We start from the raw sequence: 19804 nt of genomic DNA, 5'->3' as shown, positions 1-19804 counted from the left end.
GGAACTCCTCTTTTCATTTTCTTGATGTCTTTTAGAGAATAAAACTTTTTAATTTTGATGAAGTCCAAATTTATCAATATTTTTTATGGGAGGTAACTTTGGTATCAATCTAAGAAAGCATTGGCTAACCTAAGGTCACAAATATTTTCTCTTATGTTTTATTCTAGAGCATTAGCTCTTACATTTGAGTCTGTGATCTATTCTAAGTACTTTTTTTTTTTTTTTTTTGTATGGTGTAAGGTCTACGTGGATGGTTTTTTTTTCTACAGAAAAAAATTGCCAATTGTTCCAAAACCATTTGCTGAAAAGGCTGTCTTTTCTCCCACTGATCTGCCTTTACACTCTTGTCAAAAAAGACCATAAATGTAAGAGTTTATTTCTAGATGCTAAATTTTGTTCCATTGATCTATATGTTTACCCTATGTCCATGCTATAGTCTTAGTTGCTATAGCTCTTCAGTGAGTTCTAAAACTGCATAGTATAAATCATCCAACTTTGCTTTTCTTTTTCAAAATTGTTTTGGCTATTCTAGGTCCTTTGCATTTTTGTATGTAGTTAGGATTAGTTTGCCAATTCCTATCCAAAAAAAAAAGAAAAGCCTGATGGAATACGCAGTGTGTTGAACCTATATACCAATTTGGAGAGAACTGCTATTTAACAGTAGTGAGTATTCCAATTCATGACTCTAAAGATCTCTCCATTTATTTATATCTTCTTAATTTCCATCAGCAATGTTTTTCAATTTTCAGTGTAAAAGACTTGCTCTTTTGCTCGTTTTTCTCCCTAAGTATTCTATTCTTCTGAAAGATACTATTGATGGAATTGTTTTCTAATTTCATGTTTTGATTGTTTATTGCTAAGACATAGAAAAACAACCGATTTGTGTATAATGATCTTTTATCCTGGAATCTTGTTAAACACTCTTATTAGTTTTGGTAGCCTTTCTTTAATTTCCTTAGAATTTTTTTATATAGGATCATGTTGTCTGCAAAGAGAGTTTTACATCTTCCTTTCCAATTTAGATGCCATTGATCTCTTTCTTTTTTTAATTCCTCAATGAATTTTATTACATTTATAGTTGTACAATGATCATCGCAACCCAATTTTATACCATTTCCATCCTAAACCCCCAGCATATCCCCTACCCCCTAAACTGTCTCATTTAGAAACCATAAGTTTTCAAAGTCTTTGAGTCAGTATCTGTTCTGCAAAAAAGTTCATTGTGTCCTTATTTTAGATTCCACATGTAAGTGATAGCATTTGATGTTGGTGTCTCACTGTCTGACTACCTTCACTTAGCATGATAATTTCTAGGTCGATACATGTTGCTGCAAATGCCGTTATTTCTTTCCTTTTAATGGCTGAATAATATTCCACTGCATATATGAACCACATCTTCTTTATTCACTCCTCTGTTGATGGACATTCAGGTTGTTTCCATGTCTTGGTTATTGTATAGAGCACTGCAATGAACATTGGAGTACATGTGTCTTTTTGAGTCATGGCTTTCTCTGGATAGATGCCCAGGAGCGGGTTTGCTGGATCAAATGGTATTTCTATTTTTAGTTTTCTGAGGAACCTCCATACTGTTTTTCCAGTTACACCAGTTTACATTCCCACCAATAGTGTAATAGGGTTCCCTATTCTCCACACCCTCTCTAGCATTTATTGTTTGTAGACTTTTTGATGATGGCCACTCTGGCCGGTATAAGGGGGTACCTCATAGTAGTTTTGATTTGCATTTCTCTAATAATGAGTGATGTTGAACATATTTTCATGAGTTTTTTGGCCATCTGTATGTCTTTTTTGGAAAACTGTCTATTTAGATCCTCTGCCCATTTTTTAATGGGGTTATTTGTTTTTTTGGTTTTGAGCTGCAAAAGGTGTTTATAAATTTTGGAGATTAATCCCTTGTCAGTTGATTCCTTTGCAAATATTTTCTCCCATTCTGCAGGTTTTCTTTTCATTTTGTTTAGGGTTTCCTTTGCTGCACAGAAACTGTTAAGTCCCATTTGTTTATTTTCGTTTTTATTGTCATGACTCTAGGAGGTGGATCTGAGAATATATTTCTATGGTTTATGTTGGAGAGTGTTTGGCCTATGTTTTCCTCCAAGAGATTTATAGTATCTGGTCTTATATCTAGGTCTTTAATCCATTTTGAGTTTATTTTTGTGTATGGTGTTACAAAGTGTTCTAAGTTCATTCTTTTACATGTGGCTGTCTAGTTTTCCCAGCACCACTTATTGAAGGGGCTGTCTTTTCTCCATTGTATATTCTTTCCTCCTTTGTCATAGATTAGTTGGCTGAAGGTGCATGGGTTTAATTCTGGGCTTTCTATCCTGTTCCACTGATCTATATTTCCATATTTGTGCCAGTACCATACAGTTCGATGACTGTAGCTTTGTAATATAGTCTGAAGTCAGGGAGCTTGATTCCTCCAGCTCCATTTTTCTTTCTCAGGATGGCTTTGGCTATTCTGGGTCTTTTGTTGTTTCCAAACAAACTTCAAAATATTTTGTTCTAGTTCTGTGAAAAATATCCTTGGTAATTTGATAGTGATTGCATTGAATCTGTAGATTGCCCCGGGTAGTATTGTCATTTTGATAATACTGACTCTTCCAATCCAAGAACATGGTATGTCTTTCCATCTATTTGTGTCATCTTTGATTTCTTTCATCAGCATCTTATAGTTTTCAGAGTATAGGTTTTTTTGTCTCTTTAGGTAGATTTATTCATAAGTATTTTATTATTTTTGATGTAATGGTAAATGGGATTGTTTCCCTGATTTCTCTTTCTGATCTTTCGTTGTCAGTATATAGAAATGCAGTCGATTTCTATGTATTGATTTTGTATCCTGTGACTTTGCCAAATTCATGGATGAGCTCTAACAGCTTTCTGTTAGCATCTTTAGGATTCTCTAAGTATAGTATTATGTCATCTGCAAATAGTGACAGTTTTACTTCTTCCTGTCCAATTTGAATTCCTTTTATTTCTTTTTCTTCTCTGATTGTGGTGGCTAGGGCTTCCAAAACTATGTTGAATAGTAGTGGCAAGAGCAGACATCCTTGTGTTGTTCATGATCTCAGCAGGAATTCTTTCAGCTTTTCACCATTGAGAATGATATTAGCTCTGAGTTTGTCATATATGCCTAGTATTATGTTGAGGTAGGTTCCCTCTATGCCCACTTTCTGAAGCATTTTTATCAGAAATGGGAGCTGGATTCTGTCAAAGTCTTTTTCTGCATCTATTGAGACGATCATATGGTTTTTATTCTTCAGTTCGTTAATGTAGTGTATCACACTGATTGATTTGCGGATATTGAAGAATCCTTGCATCACTGGGATAAATCCTTTTAATGGATTGATGTACAATCCTTTTAATGGATTGTTGGATTTGGTTTGCTGGTATTTTGTTGAGGATTTTTGCATCAATGTTCATCAGTGAAACTGGCCTGTAATTTTCTCTTTTTGTGGTATCTTTGTCTGGTTTTGGTATGAGGGTGATGGTGCCCTCATAGAATGAGTTTGGAAGTATTCCTTCCTCTGAAATTTTTTGGAATAGTTTCAGAAGGTAGGTGTTATCTTTTCTCTAAATATTTGATAGAATTCACCTGTGAAGCCATCTGGTTGTGGACTTTTGCTTGTTGGAAGATTTTTAATCATAATTTGAATTTCAGTGCTTGTGACTGGTCCATTCATCTTTTCTATTTAATCTTGGTTTAGTGTCAGAAGATTGTACTTTTCTAAGAATTTGTCCATTTCTTCTAAGTTTTCCATTTTATTGGCATATAGTTTCATATAGCAGTCTCTTATGACCCTCTGCATTTCTGTGATGTCCATTGTAACTTCTTTTTCATTTCTAATTTTATTGATTTGAGTGTTCTCTTTTCTCTTGATGAGTCTGGCTAAGTGTTTATCAAATTTTGTTGATCTTTTCAAAGAACCAGCTTTTTGTTTCATTGATCTTTTCTATGGTTTTCTTTGTTTCTATTTCATTGATTTCTGCTCTGATCTTTATGATTTCTTTCCTTCTGCTAACTTTAGGTCTTGTCTGTTCTTCTCTCTCAAGCTGCTTTAGATGTGAAGTTAGCTTGTTTATTTGAGCTTTTTCTTGTTTCCTGTGGTAGGCTTGTATTTCTATAAACTTCCTTCTTAGAACTGCTTTTGCTGCATTCCATAGGTTTTGTTTTATCTTTGCTTCTAGGTATTTTTAAATTTCCTCTTTGATTTCTTCAGTGAGCCATTGGTTGGGTAGTAGCATGTTGTTTAGTCTCCATGTGTTTGTGGGTTTTGCAATTTTTTTCTTGTTGTTGATTTCCAATCATATAGCGTGGTTGGAAAAGAAGCTTGGTATAATTTCAATTTTCTTAAAGTTACTAAGGCTTGATTTGTGGCCCAGAATGTGAGCAATCCTAGACAATGTTCAGTGTGCACTTGAGAAGAATGTGTATTCTGCTGCTTTTGGATGGAATGTCCTATAACTATCTATTAAGTCCATCTGGTCTAATGCTTCATTTAGGGCCTGTGTTTCCTTGTTGATTTTCTATCTGGATGATCTGTCCATTGCTGTAAGCAGGTTGTTAAAGTCCCCTGCTATTATTGCATAAATGTCAATTTCTCCTTTTAAGATTGTTAGCAGTTGCCTTATATATTGAGGTGCTTTTATGTTGGGTTCATTTATATTTATAATTGTTGTATGTTCTTCTTGGATTGATCATTTGATCATTACATAATGTCCTTCTTTGTCTCTTATAATATTCTTTATTTTAAGGTCTATTTTGTCTGATATGAGCATTGCTACTCCAGCCTTCTTTTGATTCCCACTTGGATGGAATGTTTTCTTCCATCCTCACTTTCAATTTGTATGTGTCCCTAGAAGTGAAGTGGGTCTCCTGAAGACAGTATATATATGGATCTTGCTTTTGTATCCATTCAGCCAGTCTGTGTCTCTTGGTTGAGGCATTTAGTCCACTTACATTTAAGGTAATTACTGATACGTATTACCATTGTCATTTTATTAACTGTTTTGGATTTGTTTTTGTTGCTCTTTTTTCTTCCCTTCTTCTCTGGTTTGATGATTATCTTTAGTGTTATGTTTGAGTTGGTTTTTCTTATTTGTGTGTGTATCTATTGTAGGTGTTTGGTTTGCAGTTACCCTGAAGTTGATACAGAAATATATATCTCATATATATATATATAGATATATATATATATATATGAGATTGTCTTAAGTTGTTGGTCTCTTAATTGCAAGTGCATCTCCAGTGTCCTGCATCTGTACCCTCCTCTTCTCATGATTTCTGACTGGGTGGCATATTTGTGTGTAGATGATTTCCTACCTTTACTGTATATATGACTTTATTGGTGAGCCTTGTCATTTGCGGTATTTTTGTTTCTAGTTGTGGCCTTTTCTTTTCTGCCTAGAGAAGTTCCTTTAGTATTTGTTGTAAAGCTGGTTTTGATTTCTCCTTCAAATCTGAATGAGAGCCTTGCTGGGTAATGTAATATTGGTTGGAGGTTTTTTCCTTTCATCACATTAAGTATATCGTGCCACTCCCTTCTGGCCTGCAGAGTTTCTGCTGAAAAATCTGCTGATAACTTTATCAGGGTTCCCTTGTATGTTATTTGTTTCTTTTCCCTAGCTGCTTTCAGTATTTTCTCTGTCCTTAATTTTGGTCAGTTTGATTAATATGTGTCTTGGGGTGTTCCTCCTTGGGTTTTTTTTATATGGTACTCATTGTGCTTTCTGGATTTGAGTGAGTGATTCCTTTCCCATGTTAGGGATGTTTTCAGCTATTATCTCTTTGAATGTTTCTTCTGTCCCTTTCTCTCTCTCTTCTCCTTCTGGCACCCCTATAATATGGATGTTGGTGCATTTAGTATTGTTCAAGAGTTCTCTTAGACTGTCTTCATTTCTTTTCAATTTTTTTCTCTTTTCTGTTCTGCACCAGTGATTTTCGCTAGTCTGTTCGCCACCTTGCTTGTTCGTTCTTCTTCCTCCTGTATTTTGCTGTTGGCTGCTTCTAATGAATTTTTTACTTTAGTTATTGAATTTTGCATCTCTCCTTATTTAATCCTTAAATCTTGTATTTTTTTTGCTCAATGTTTGCTGTAAATTATCAACTGTTGCCTCCAGTTTATTTCCAATGTCTTACATCATCTTTAGCATCATCAGTCTAAAGTTTTTTCCTGGAAACTGATAATCTCCAGATCAATTAGCTGTTTTTTTGGGTTTTCTTCTTATTCCCTTATCTAAGTTCTAGTTCTCTGCCTTTTCATTTTTATAGGTTTTTGGTGTGGTCTCCTTTTTGCTACAACTGTATAGCCTCTCTTACTTCTGATGTCTGCCCCCCCTTGTGGCTGAAGTTGGTATGGGGGCTTGCTGTAGGATTCCATGATGGGAGGGACTGGTGCCTGCCCACTGGTAGGTGGGGCTGACTCCTATCCCTCTAGTGGGTGGGGCTTTGTCTCTGGCTGAGATTAGAGGCAGCTGTGTGCCTAGAATGGGGGGGGACTTTAGGCAGCCTGTTTACTGATGGGTGGGGCTATGATCCCACCTGGATTATTGTTTGGCCTGGGGCTTCTCAGCATTGATGGGTAAGGCCAGATTCCCCAAAAATGGCCACCTCTAGAGGAACACAGGCCAATAAATAATCCCCAGACCCTTGCCTCCGCTGTCCTTCCCCCTCAATGAGCCACAGTTACCCCCATTTTCCCAGGAGATCCTCCAAGAAGTGTAGTCATGTCTGACCCAGACTCCTACAGAGCCTCTGCCCTACCCTGGGACCCAGTGCACATGAAAGCCCATGTGCATCTTTCAAGAATGGGATCTCCATTTCCCCCAGTCCTGTGGAGCTCCTGTGCACAAGCCCAAGTGGCCTTCAGTGCTAGATGCTGTGGGGGCTTTTTCTACCAATCCCAAATCCCCAGGCATGGGGATCTGACGTGGGGCTCAGAACTCTGTCTCCTGCAGGTAAGTGTCTGTGATATAGTTACTTTTCAGTCTGTGGGCTTCCCACCTGGCAGGTACGGGGTTGCTTATATCCCATAATCACCCCTCCTACCATCTTGATGTGACCTCTTCTTTCTCTTTTGGAGCATATTTTTTTTTCAAAGTTTCTAGTCCATTTGGTTGAAGGTTGTTCAGTATTTAGCTGTAATTCTGTTTTTATCAGAGAAGGTGAGCTCCAGTCCTTCTATTCCACCATCTTAATACTGTCTCTCACCATTGATTTCTTATTGTTTTATTTCATTATCTAGAACCTCCAGTATTCATGGTGAAAGCATTCAGTTCACCATTAACTGTTTTAACCTATCCTTTATTAAGCTGAGGAAGTTCCCTTCTATTCTTTGTTTAATGTGACTTTTTACAATGGTTGAGAGATGGTTTCATCAAAAGCTTCTTCTGAATTTATTGGTTATCACTAATCATATAGGGGAGTTGGTCCCTTATTTTATTAATTTTATGTTACATTACTTGATTTTTGGATGTTAAACCATCCTTGCATTTCATAAATGAATCTCCCTTGGCACGGGTATGTCACTTTTCTTTTTCTTTGGATTTTGCTAGATTCAGATTGCTAATAATTTTTGAAAATATTTTTGCATCTATGTTTGTAAGGAACATTGGCCTAAAGTTTTCTTTACTTGTGATGTCTTTGTTTGGCTTTGGTATTGGGGAATACTGGCTTCCAAGAATAAGTTGAGAAATATTCCTTCCTCTTCTATTTTCTGATAGAAATTCTTTCCATTTCTGTAGAGTCACTGATGTCCCTTCTTTCCTTCCTAGTTTTAATGGTTTGTGTCTTCCTTCTTTTATTCCTCATCAGTGTAGGTAAAGGTTTATCAATAGTCTTCATCTCTTTAAAGAAGGAATTTGATTTCATTGTGTTTCTTTATTGTATTTTGCTTCCTATTTCATTGATTTTCACTCTTTGCATTTTCTTCCTTTTGCTTGGTTTGGTTTAATTTGCTCTTCTTTTGTTGGTTATAGTAGAATCTTAGATGATTGATTCAAGAAGCTCGTCTAACATAGGCATTGAAATCTATAAACTTCCCTCTAAGTACTAGTCTTGTTGCATCCATACCTTTTGATATGTTGTGTTTTAATTTTCATTCTGTTCAAGTATTTCCTAGTGTCCCTTTTGATGTCTTCTTAGATCCATATGTTATTTATAATTGTGTTAGTTTCAAAATAATAGGGAATTCCTAAATTTCTTTCTTATAATAATTTCTACTTTATGTGTGGGATTTTTAATTTAAAAAAATTTATTAAAGTATAGTTGATTTATAATATTCCTTCAATTTCTGCTGTACAGCAAAGTGACCCAGCCACCCATACAGATACATTTTTTTTCCCCATCATGTTGTAAACTCAAGAGACTGGACACAGTTCCTTGTGCTGGACCCCATCACCCATCCAACACAAAAATAAACTCAAAATGGATTAAAGACCTAAATTTAAGGCCAGATATTATAAAACTCCCAGAGGAAAACACAGGCGGAATGCTCTTTGACATAAATCACAGAAACATCTTGTTGGATCCACCTCCTAGAATAATGACAATAAAGACAAAAATAAATGAATGGAATGTATTTACTTTTTTAAACATGTGGTTGCACCCATGGCATATGGAAGTTCCCAGGCCAGGAATCAAACCAGAGCCACCACAGAGACAACGCCATGTAGTAATGCTATGAGCCACAAGGGAAGTCCATGGTTTCTCCTTTAATTCTGCTAAGGGTGAATGGTTCCAATTCTTTTAAAATTATTATTGTGACATAGCATTTGGTCTGTTCTAGAAAATATTCCATTTATACTTAAAAGTATATATATTGTATTGCTGTTGGATGAAGTTCTGTAAATGTCATTAGGCCATTTAGATCAAGTTTGATAGCGTTAATCAAGTCTTCTATATTCTCTGTTTAGTTATTTTATCAGTTGTTGAAAGAAGAACATTGAAATCTCTAACTGTTGAACTGATTGTTTCTCTTCTGTCAGGTTTTGGTTCACGTATCGTGGGGCACTGTTCTCACATATGTTTACACTAATAATTGTCATATCTTTTCATGTACTGATTCTTTTTATCATTATAAAATATCCTTTGTCTAGGTCCATCTATGTTGTTACAAATGGTATTATTGCCCTATTGCTCTAGGGATTACAATATGCATCTTAAATTATAATAACATTTTTATCATGACAATTCTGGTAAAATATAGGAGTTTTCCTTCAATACCGCTCAATTGCCTTCATCTTTCTGTATGTTATTACTGTCACACATATCACATGTATTTATGTCATAAACCCAACAATACAGTGCTATAGTTATTGCTTTATATAATTTTAAATGTCTTTTGAAGAACATAAGAGAAGAAAGAACACGTTTGTATAGTATTTTATATTTATCCATATATTTGCCATTTCTAACCCTGAGTTTATTTTCTTCCCATATGTTCTACCCCTGCTTTCTCTACTACTTCTCTCACAGTGGCCCAGTCAGAGGAAAACACAGAGAACACTGGTAATCGCAGAGACCATCCTGACACTAAAGGCTGTCCAGAAGTCAGATTTCTTTTTCATTTTCTTTCTTTCCTTTTTTTTTTTTTTTTTTTGCCTTTTTAGGGCCACACGTGGTGCATATGGAAGTTCCCAGGTTAGGGGCCAAATCAGAGCTGTAGCCACTGGGCCTTCATCACAGCCACAGCAATGCCAGATTCGAGATGTGTCTGTACCACAGCTCACAGCAACACCAGATACTTAACCCGCTGAGTGAGGCCAGGGATCGAACCTGCGTCCTCATGGATACTAGTCAAGTTCTTTTTGCTGAGCCACAGCAGGAACTTCCAGAAGTCAGATTTCTGACATAAATCAGAAAGGGAGAAACTTTTTCAAAAATGATTCAAATGCCATCTTCCTAAGCAGCCTCTTCCTAGAAGAGGGTTTTAGCTTATTGTTTTGCATCTTTCTGTTTTGAGTGTAACTGGCAACAATGCATGAACCTTATCCTCAAATAGCTGATTTATTCCTTCCCATGGATATTCCTGGCCATCTCATTTGCTGCATTTGCCATTCATTTCTAAAACCCAGATGTTTCCCTTTACCTCTCAAATAATCTGGTTCATTTCCTAGGTGATTACTAGGAAGATGTATTTGACTGAGGAGGTTAGCAGGATGCTATCTTTCTGGCCTGCAGAAATTGAACCTAGACTTAAATGTATATTAAATACCACTCTGGGGAAAAAAAATTCTTGTATTTTCAAACTCTTGAGACTGTGAAATAATTAACTGAACTCTTATACGTCTAAGTTTGCATTCTGAACAGCATATTAAAATGATTATTTTTGGACCTGTTAAAAGTTGACTAAATGTGTTATTAAATTGTAATTATGGTTTCAGAATATCACAAAGAAAATATCCCAACATATCATATGCAATTAATTGTATATATAAAACTATGTATGTAATTGGTTTTAAACAAACACATATTTTCTTTCTATGTTTTTGTTATTATTCTTGCTGTTACTCTCAATGGTTTGGGGCTCCTTAAAAATACTGCCCGCATATCTTCTTACCATTTTATGATAGGAACATAGGAGTTCCTGTTTTGGCACAGTGGAAGCAAACCCAGCTAGTTCCATGAGGATGTGGGTTCGATCCCCGGCCTCGCTCAGTGGGTCAGGGATCCAGCATTGCCAGAGCTGTGGTGTAGGTCACAGATGCAGCTCAGATCCCACTTACTGTGACTGTGGTGTAGGCTGGCAGCTGTAGCTCCAATTCAATCCCTAGCCTGGGAAATTCCATATGCCTCAGAGGTGGCCCTAAAAAAGAAAAAAAATTAAAAGGAATATAATGTTTATAAGTTTATATGTATGAGATTTCTGACAGTAGAGTCTAAATAATCACATCTGAAGAAAAAGGGAGGGAGGAAGAAAAGAAAAAAAGGAAGGAAGGAGTGGAAGGAAGGATGAGAGGAAGGAAGGGGAGGGAAAAGAGATGAAAAAAGAAAGAAAAAGAAAATATAAGCTAAAGAATGTGTGAGAGTTGGGAAGAAATAACCTGTGTCTGAGTCCTTTCCTGGATCAAATTATTACCCGAGACAGTAAAACCTTGGAGCCCTGAAGAGAAGGAAGTAGAAAACTAGGGAAAGAGTAAAGTCTAAAGAAATTGTATATTAGTCACCAAGTTGCTTTAATTAAAAAAGGTAAAAAGGACATTCTTCTCCCTCTAAACAAAAGTTCCATTGAGATGGAAACTAATGATATCTTCAGGAGAATAGAAGGGGTTTGATGCGGAAAATAACTAACATCCTACACAGTAATATTTTGTTATTGGCAAACAGAAAGCAATAGTTCAAAATTTATCAAGCTTATCAGTTCCACCTAATTAAGGATACAGCCAGAGGGCATAGTAAACAAAACTCTAATAACTCACTTCTGAGTTCCTGGCTCCAGTGAAATCTAATATCCTTCTTGAAATGTGCTTGGTGGTCTCTGCTCATCTTGACCTTCATCCGAAAGGCGACCACATGGAAACACTCTGCTTCTGTTGAGACCAAGGATGGAACTATTTAGAGATTACATTTTTGTCATCTATGCGGACTCTTGTCTCCAGCCATAATATTGCCAGGGGATGCATGAAATTCCTATGTGATTCTTCGAGGAAAAAGAAGGTCTGTGACACCTGGAGGAGGATCATTTAATTTCTATTTCAATTACTGACACCGTTTGCTTCAAAATGAAGCCCCATGTTTTCCTGGAAAACCTCCCCTCTCAACTTAAAAGATGCTTCATGTGAAAATTGCATGTTCATCGGGGTGCTTGGATGAAGGTCTTTAAAGTATCTCTAAAGCTACAAATACCAACACCGGAAATAACAAATGACTGCATATTCAAAGACCCTCAGTCTTCTTACTTCTAATCCTCTTCTACCTCTGCCCCCAATTTCCTCTCTCTCTTATGTATAAGAGAGGAAATTATATATATACATATATATATATGAGAAATATATAGACATATATGTGTGTGCATATATATATATATAGACATATACACACATACATGTATATATGGCAAAATGGACTTCATTTTTTTCTGAGTTAAAAAATTTTATTTTATTTTTTATTGAAATACAGTTGATTTACAATGTTTCAGGTGTACTCTTTTTCTTTGGAAGTCACTTCTTATCCTCTTTCGATCCATGTTGCAATCCTAATCCACAGTGTGATGGTATTTAGAGTTGGGACCTTGGGAAGTAATTAAGGTTTAGAGGCAGTTATGAGTAGGGGACCCCCATGATGAGAGCCGTGTCCTTATAAGAAGATGGAGAGACCAGAGCCCCCTTTCTCTCCACCATGTGAACACACTGTAGGGGGGTGAGCTCTTACCAGACCCCAACCAGGCTGGCACTCTGCCCTCAAACTCCCAGTCTCCAGAACCATGAGCAATAAATGTCTGTTATTTAAGCCACCCAGTCTATGGTATTTTGTTATGATAGCCCAAGCAGACCGATAAAGAGAGACATCCCTAAGAAGGGACGGTCATCCTCAGGGCATGTTGCTGTGTCACACTGAGGAGCAGCTGCCGAGAGGAACAGGGCAACACGAGTCAGGCAGGTAAGTCACCTCTGCCCAGGGTGGGTGTGATGAAGGGCCAGGCAGATAGATGAGTCAGAGGCAGGACATCCACTTCTCAGAGGAATTGAATGCAGCAGGGAGTCCACCAACACCAACACCAGCTCTACCCAGTGATAAATAGGCTGGTACTCTCTGGGCAAGAACTAAACCAGAGAAAAGGAAACCAGCAAGGAAGAGATTTGGAGGCAGATGCTGACCTGCACTCAGATACAGGCTATTCTCTCTAGCTTATATCCTCTATGATGCCCTCACATCATAAGCAGCCTGATAAATGACTCCTGGGAGAGGGACTGGCCCCTGATGAGGCGGTGATAACCTAGAATCATAAAGTCTAGAACCTCAGAGGTCAAATAAAGGAGAGAGATCACTGAACTGCCCTTAGTTCCGCAGATGAGGAAAGTGAGACTCAAAAACTAAATGACCTTTTCCCCCAAGGTCACACCATCAGGAGTTATGTAACTAGTCAAAACTTAATGCGCTTGTCAGCACTCTGCACCTTAATTCACAATATCCATCCTAACACAGTGTTTGAAGACACTCACACATCCCTTTGGCTTACATCTCAGTCCACACTCCAGGCACAATCTCCTCTCAAAAAACAAGCAAAAAAATCTGTAATGGAAAAGTACATTGGGGCAAAATTTTGGAAGATCTAGAAGGCAGGCTTATAGAAATTGGAATTTTTTGTGCAGGTCATGGTTTTTTACATGAAAATGTTAAAGTCTCCTGAAAGGTATAATTAAAGAGTGTCCACGTGTGCCACATCTTCCTGGGAAAAGCTTTTCAAAAGAATTCTCCTATAGATAAAAACCACTGCTGTCCAGAGAAAAGAGTTGAAGAACGCTTTTAACCTGGAGAATGTCATGACCTGGAATCTTCTCTCCTGCCTTACAGTGAAGTTGGGAATCTGCTTCTGAAGTATGACTTTTACCAACCATTCTCACCTCCTTTTAAAGAAGATTAAGTTTTGGGAGTTCCCACTGTGGCTCAGTGGGTTAAGAACCCAACTAGTATCCATGAGGATGCAGATTTGATCTCTGGCCTCACTCAGTGGGTTAAAGATCCACTATGCAGGTTTCAGCATAGGTCACAGATGCAGCTTGGATCTGGATGCAGCTCCCAGTTGACCCCTAGCCTGGGAATTTCCATATGCCATGGGTGTGGCCATAAAAGAAAAAACTGAAAAAATAAACTAAGGTTTTTTTTTTTTTTTCTTTCACTTATACCCTCTCAAAGAAATAGCAGTACTTTATAGAGTGCTAGAAACTCTTTGTAAACCAATTCTTCTAGGAGTGGAATTCCAATTCTTTCCAACTAGAGCATTGTCAAGATGAGGAATCCTGTTTTTGTTTATTTGTTTTTTGTTTTTTTAGAGTTGCACCCACAGCATAAGGAGGCTCCCGGGCTAGGTGTCAAATCAGAGCTGTAGCTACACCACAAACACAGCAATGTGGGATCTGAGCCACATCTGCGAACTATACCACAGCCCACAGCATTACTGGATCCTTAACCCACTGAGGAAGACCAGGGATTGAACCTGTGTTCTGATGATGCTAATCAGATTCGTATCTGCTGAGCCATGATGGGAACTCCGAGGAATCCTGTTCATTAGGGCTGGATGTGCCTAGGAACTTGTTCTGGGCAAGTGGAAGAGCCGGAGGGATTAGCCTCTCTAACCCAGAGTTCACCTGATTTCAGAGAAATTACACTCCAGGGTCCAAGTGGCCACTTTGTCACTCTGCCTCTTCACCATGCATGACAGGAAAGTTTCCTGTTCCTGGTCTATCTGCAGGCCTTGTCCTCAGCAAAACCGAAAAGTGGGAAAAGTTAGCCTTCATGAGGTTTTGCAACCATTCTGGCTCTGGGCTCCTAAAAATTGAGTCTGACAACTAAGTAGTTTGTGGTTTTCAAATCATATCATCTGTATCGCTACAAAATCCTCCTTTTAACCAAGCCCTTTCCTTCTGTTTTATGGCCATTTCTAGCTCCTCCTGTCACATCCATGCTAAGCAGTAGAGTCACCATTGGGTCTGGGCCGTGTGTGCTTTTGGACATGTGTGACTTAATCCAAAGTATAGGATGTATTCATAAATGTGGAGTAAGAGGCTTTATCAGGGAGTCATATTATCATAAGCTATTTGGAGAGGTAGGAACATCTTCTGAGCACCTCAAGTCCTATGAGAGGACTTGCAAGTAGGAAAAAGCTATCTTGCCCATAGGCACCTGTAACCCGGATTGAGAATATGCCTTTCACACAAAACAATATTTGGAAGAAAAGTGGAGAATCCTGACTCCAAAATAGTTACACAGTAATCACTGCAGAATCTCCTCAAATATATGTTTTAAATCTGCTGACAATTCTTCTCTGAGTACTAGTGTGTATATATGACGAATCAATCTACTTTGCACTAAAAAACCAAAAAAGGCCGGAAAAGAAATTTTCAGTTCTACATACAAAATGTTTATTATTTTTTTTTAAATGCAGATGTTGCTCGTCTCACAGTTCCAACCAGGCATGCAAAAGATTGTTTTACCCCAGGACTCCCACAAGGAGCTCGAAGAGCCAGGAATTGAGGGCTCATTCTTCACATAAGCCAGAGAATGGTTTTAAATCCCTTCCACATAATTCGCAGAAGCCTTGCTAATGCAAACCATATATACTATTTGGAGTTCAGTAAATAGCAAACACAAAATGACTAAACCTTTTTAAAAATATTATTGCTTCAATAACCTTGAGAACAGGAACCAAAATACCATTCTGAATCCCAGAGAAGCCCAAAGCCAAGCCCCAGATCTTTCTCCTTGGCCATTGGGAAAGGCTAGCCTTCGCCTTGAGTATTGTGAAAAAAGTGGCAGTCTTTCACCATGCCCAGCTTAAATCTGCCATGGTTATTCCCACTCTGCTTCATCCTGGCCCGAAAAGCATTGCCAAGTTTTCTGTTTTTCTAAAGGCCAAACAAGTACGGCTTACAAAAATTCAGTTTGACAGTTAGGGAGTTGGAGGACTTCAAATCGCACTGCATGTCTTGCTGTAGAATTCTAACGCTGTAATCAAAACATAATGTTTCTATGCAATCTAATTGCGACCAACCAGTTATAAACCACGGCCATTATCAAACAGGAAATTCCATAATGCAAATAGACCATTTATCCATTTTTCTGCCTTTCAGAAAAATCCTCGATGGGATTTGAGTTTTCCCAGTTTTCTTCTACATCCATTTACCTGCTGTGGGACACACCAAGTCCCTCTTCTGGATTTAAACTCCATTATCTTGACAAGGAGCTCACAAAGTCTAACCCTCCCACAAGGGAAGTGGAAAACATTCCAAAATGACCTGGAGTGCTTTTAGATTGAAATGGTTAACATGTTTGTGGCCCCTTCTCTTGAAAATAATCCCTCAAACCACCCCAAAACAACAAAGATATGGAAATACATAGTTTATATTTAATGAAACCATAACATGTATGTAACTGAAACAACAATATATAAAGATAGAAAGAAAATGATGGGAATTCCCATCATGCCTCAATGGAAACAAATCTGACTAGTATCCATGAGGACACAGGTTCGATCCCTGGCCTGCTCAGTGGGTTAAGGATCTGGTGCTGCAGTGAGCTGTTGTGTAGGTTGCAGGCATGCCTCTGATCTATGCTGTGGTGTAGTTGCTGTGGCGGTGGTGTAGGCCTATTCGACCCCTAGCCTGAGAATTTTCATATGCCGTGGGTGCAGCCCTAAAAAAAAAAAAAAAAAAAAAAAAAAAGGAAAAAAAAGATACTTTGCAATGGAGGGAGGATTCGAAATCAAGAATTTGTAGGGATGACAATGCTGATAAATATGCTATTTTGCATCTCAGAAACCTGAAAGTTTCACTGAAGGCAGTTTGAGCCCAAAGGATATATGCTTGAGGTAGGAGATAAACACAGGGAAATTGTTTGGAATTCTGTACGAGAAACAAGCTGACCATTGTCTCCTCAACAAAAATGGAGAAAACTATAAACCAGTAGCTGCCTCCCACCCAAAAACAAAAATCTTAGAGGAAAAAAAAGTGCTGTACAAAGATAGAGACTTGAACTTTCCAAATCTCAGGTTGTTATAGTCTGAACGTTTGTGTCCCTCTAAAAACATATGTTGAAACCCAAACCCCTCGGGTGGCTGTGTTTGGAGATGGGACCCTCTAAAGAAGTAATTAAGGTTAAATTCAGTCTTAAGAGTGGGGCCCTGATTCAATAGGATTAGTGTCCCTACAAAAAGCACTCACTCATGGAGTTCCCGTCATGGCGTAGCAGAAATGAATCTGACTAGGAACCATAAGGTTGCAGGTTCAATCCCTGGCCTCACTCAGTGGGTTAAGAATCTGGCATTGCTGTGAGCTGTGGTGTAGGTTCCAGACATAGCTCAGCTCTGGCATTGCTGTGGCTGTGGCGTAGGCCGGCAGCTGTAGCTCCTATTAGACCCCTAGCTTGGGAATCTCCATATGCTGTGGGTACAGCCCTAAAAAACAAAAACAAAACAAACCAAAAAAAGAAGTGCTTATTCTGCCCCCACCTCCCTGCCACACACCCTGATGAAGGTGCATGTGAGGTCACAGTGAGAAGGCAAGTGTCTCTAAGCCAGCAAGAGAGTCCTCACCAGAACCTGAATCACCCAGAACCTCGATCTTGGACTAATAGCCTCCAAAACTGTGAGAAAGTACATGTCTGATTAAACCACCCAATCTATGATATTTTCTTACAACAGCCCAAGGAGACTTATACAAATTTTTGTACCAAGAAGTAGGGTGCTTCTGTAGCAAATACCTAAAAGTATGGAAGTAGCCTCGAAAAGGAGTCAAGGGAAGAAGTTGGAAGAGTTTTGAGGTGCATGTTAGAAATAGCTTATATTGCTATGGATGGACTGTTTTTAGAAATACAGACGTTAAAGACAATTCTAGTGAGGACACAGAGAGTGAAGAGGAGAGCTAGAGAGAAAGCCTCCATCTTCCTCAAGGTCACTTACATCATCACAAACAGAATGTGGTAGCCAGACGAACATTCAAGGCCATTCTGGTGAGATCTCAGACAGAAACACAAAAAGTTATCAGAAACTGGAGCAAAGGCAATCCTTGTGAAGTGACAAAGAACTTGGCTGAATTGCATCCCAGCGTTTCATGGAAGGTGGAACCTGAACAGGATAAAATTGAATATTGAGCTGAGGAGAGTCTGAAGCCAAATGTGGAAGCAGCAGCTTGGTTTCTCCTTCTCACACACACTCAAGTGCAAAAGGAAACAGATCCCTTGAAGGAATTGTTAGGCAAAGTGGAATCAGAATTTGAAGATTTGGAAAATTTTCAATGCATCCATAGTCCAAAAAAAAAAAAAAAGAGGAAGACTACTCTGAAGACATGAAGGGTGGCTCAGCTCCCATTTGAGAAGGTGATGGGCATGGGAGGGAACCACAGATTTAAACAACCCTCTCAGCAGAAGCTAGGATCAGAGTTGAAATTATACCAGCAGACACACTGCCAGCTGGGACAAAATGAAACAAAGAAAGGGGGCAAAATGAAGGAAGGCTGTAAACATGCATTATCGTTGAAGAAAAAGAAAGACTTGAATTCCCATTGTGACTCAGTGGTGATGAACCTGAGTAGTATCCATGAGGATGCAGGTTCGATCCCTGGCCTCGCTCTGTGGGTTAAGGATCTGGTGTTGCTGTGAGCTGTGGTGTAGGTCACAGACATGGCTCTGATCTGGTGTTGCTGTGGCTGTGGTGTAGGCTGACAGCTATAGCTCCAATTAGATCCCTAGCCTGGGAACCTCCCTACGCCTTGGGTACAACCCTATAAAGACAAAAAAAACAAAAGAGAGAAAGAGAGAGAAAGGAAGACTGACCTCAAAGCCCATTCAGAAATCAGCAGGCCCAGGGCAAGACTGCTTCCCCTTGAGTTTCAGAGGAGTGGGCCCCCTCTTCAGTTTCCCTGGTCCCTACGGCCAACACTGAAGAGAGCTGTGTGGGCTGGAAGGGCAGAGCACTGAACCAAAGACGATTATGCTTGGCCCTAAGGCCTAACGAAATTTGCCTGACCAGGTTTTTGATTGTCCTGGGACCATCACCCTTTCTTCCTTCAGATTTCCCCTTGTGGAAGTGGGGCCCTATCCTACTCCTCGGCCACCACCGTATTCTGGAGACACAGAACTTGTTTGGTTTCACAGCTTCACAGCTGGAGAGAAAATATGCCTTGGGATGAATTCACCTCAAATCTCACCCACATTTGACTTAGGTGATATTTAGATGAGACTTTTGCTTTTTAGACTTTTAGGTTTTTAGAGTTCATTCTAGAATGAGTGTAAGACTGAGGGCTGTTGGGATAGAATGGATGTATTTTGCATGTTGAGAAGGACATGACTTGGGGGGAGTAAGGGGGCAGGATGCCATGGCTTGAATATTTCTGCCTCCCTCGAATTTCTTTACATTAAAGACCTAAGCTCAATGTGGCTGTATGTAGAAATGAAGTCTTTCAGGAGGTAATTAGGGTTAAACGAGGTCAGAAGAGTGGGTCCCTGATGGAACAGGATTAGTGGTCTTCCAGGAAGAGGCACCTGTTCATTCTCTATCCACAAGCATGTGCTTACCAAGAAAAGGCCATCCTGAGGACACAGTAAGAAGGCAGGCGTCTGCAAATCCAGCAAGAGTCCTCACCAGAATTTGAGTCAGCCAGAACCTTGATCTTAAACTTCTACCCTCCAGAATGATGAGAAAATGATTATCTGTTATTTAAGCCACCCAGTCTACAGTATTTTGTTCTGTCACCCTGAGCAAACTAATTCACAGTCCAATGCACCAGTGTGCTTGCAGTTGAAGATAATTTTTTAAAGTTCATCCTAACGCTTTAAAAAGTGCTTTTAAAATAGAAAATATAATTGCTTTACAGATGGGAAGAAATAAAACAAGAACTTCCTTAATGTAATACAGAAGTACAATTTAAAATTGCTATTGTTAAGTGAATATATATGTATCGAGAAAATAGCCAAAATAGGGAAGAGAATACAACAAAGCAATTATCTGGTAAAGATGTGTGCTAACAGTTTCATCCAGGGAAGCATATTGTAGCCTCACTTATCATAGTGAAAACTGGAGATAAGCGAAATGTCCAATAATTAGAAGATTAGTTAGATAAATTCTGTCACAACCAC

At 38.7% G+C, this 19804-nt stretch overlaps 1 protein-coding gene across 16 annotated transcripts in view; it reads right to left on the bottom strand.

The window, feature by feature from the left end:
• CDKAL1 (CDK5 regulatory subunit associated protein 1 like 1) overlaps positions 1 to 19804 on the bottom strand; it is a 951913-nt gene that overhangs the window by 220570 nt on the left and 711539 nt on the right. For 15 of the 16 annotated variants that reach the window (XR_014809698.1, XR_014809711.1, XR_014809714.1 and 12 more), the window contains exon 16: positions 11434 to 11544. The gene's annotated coding sequence lies outside the window, so the exon portion shown is untranslated. Of the gene's footprint in view, positions 1 to 7977; positions 9791 to 10690; positions 11545 to 19804 lie in introns of those variants that run through there. The other variant, XR_014809706.1, reaches the window with a different exon arrangement.

The sequence above is a fragment of the Sus scrofa genome, chromosome 7, assembly GCF_054392235.1.
Source record: "Sus scrofa isolate SSC_HxYL_T2T_F1_AM1 chromosome 7, Sscrofa_HxYL_maternal_Yorkshire_Landrace_v2.0, whole genome shotgun sequence".
NCBI lineage: Eukaryota > Metazoa > Chordata > Mammalia > Artiodactyla > Suidae > Sus > Sus scrofa.
Note: the sequence above shows the minus strand (reverse complement) of the source record. Positions and strands in the feature narration are given on the sequence as shown.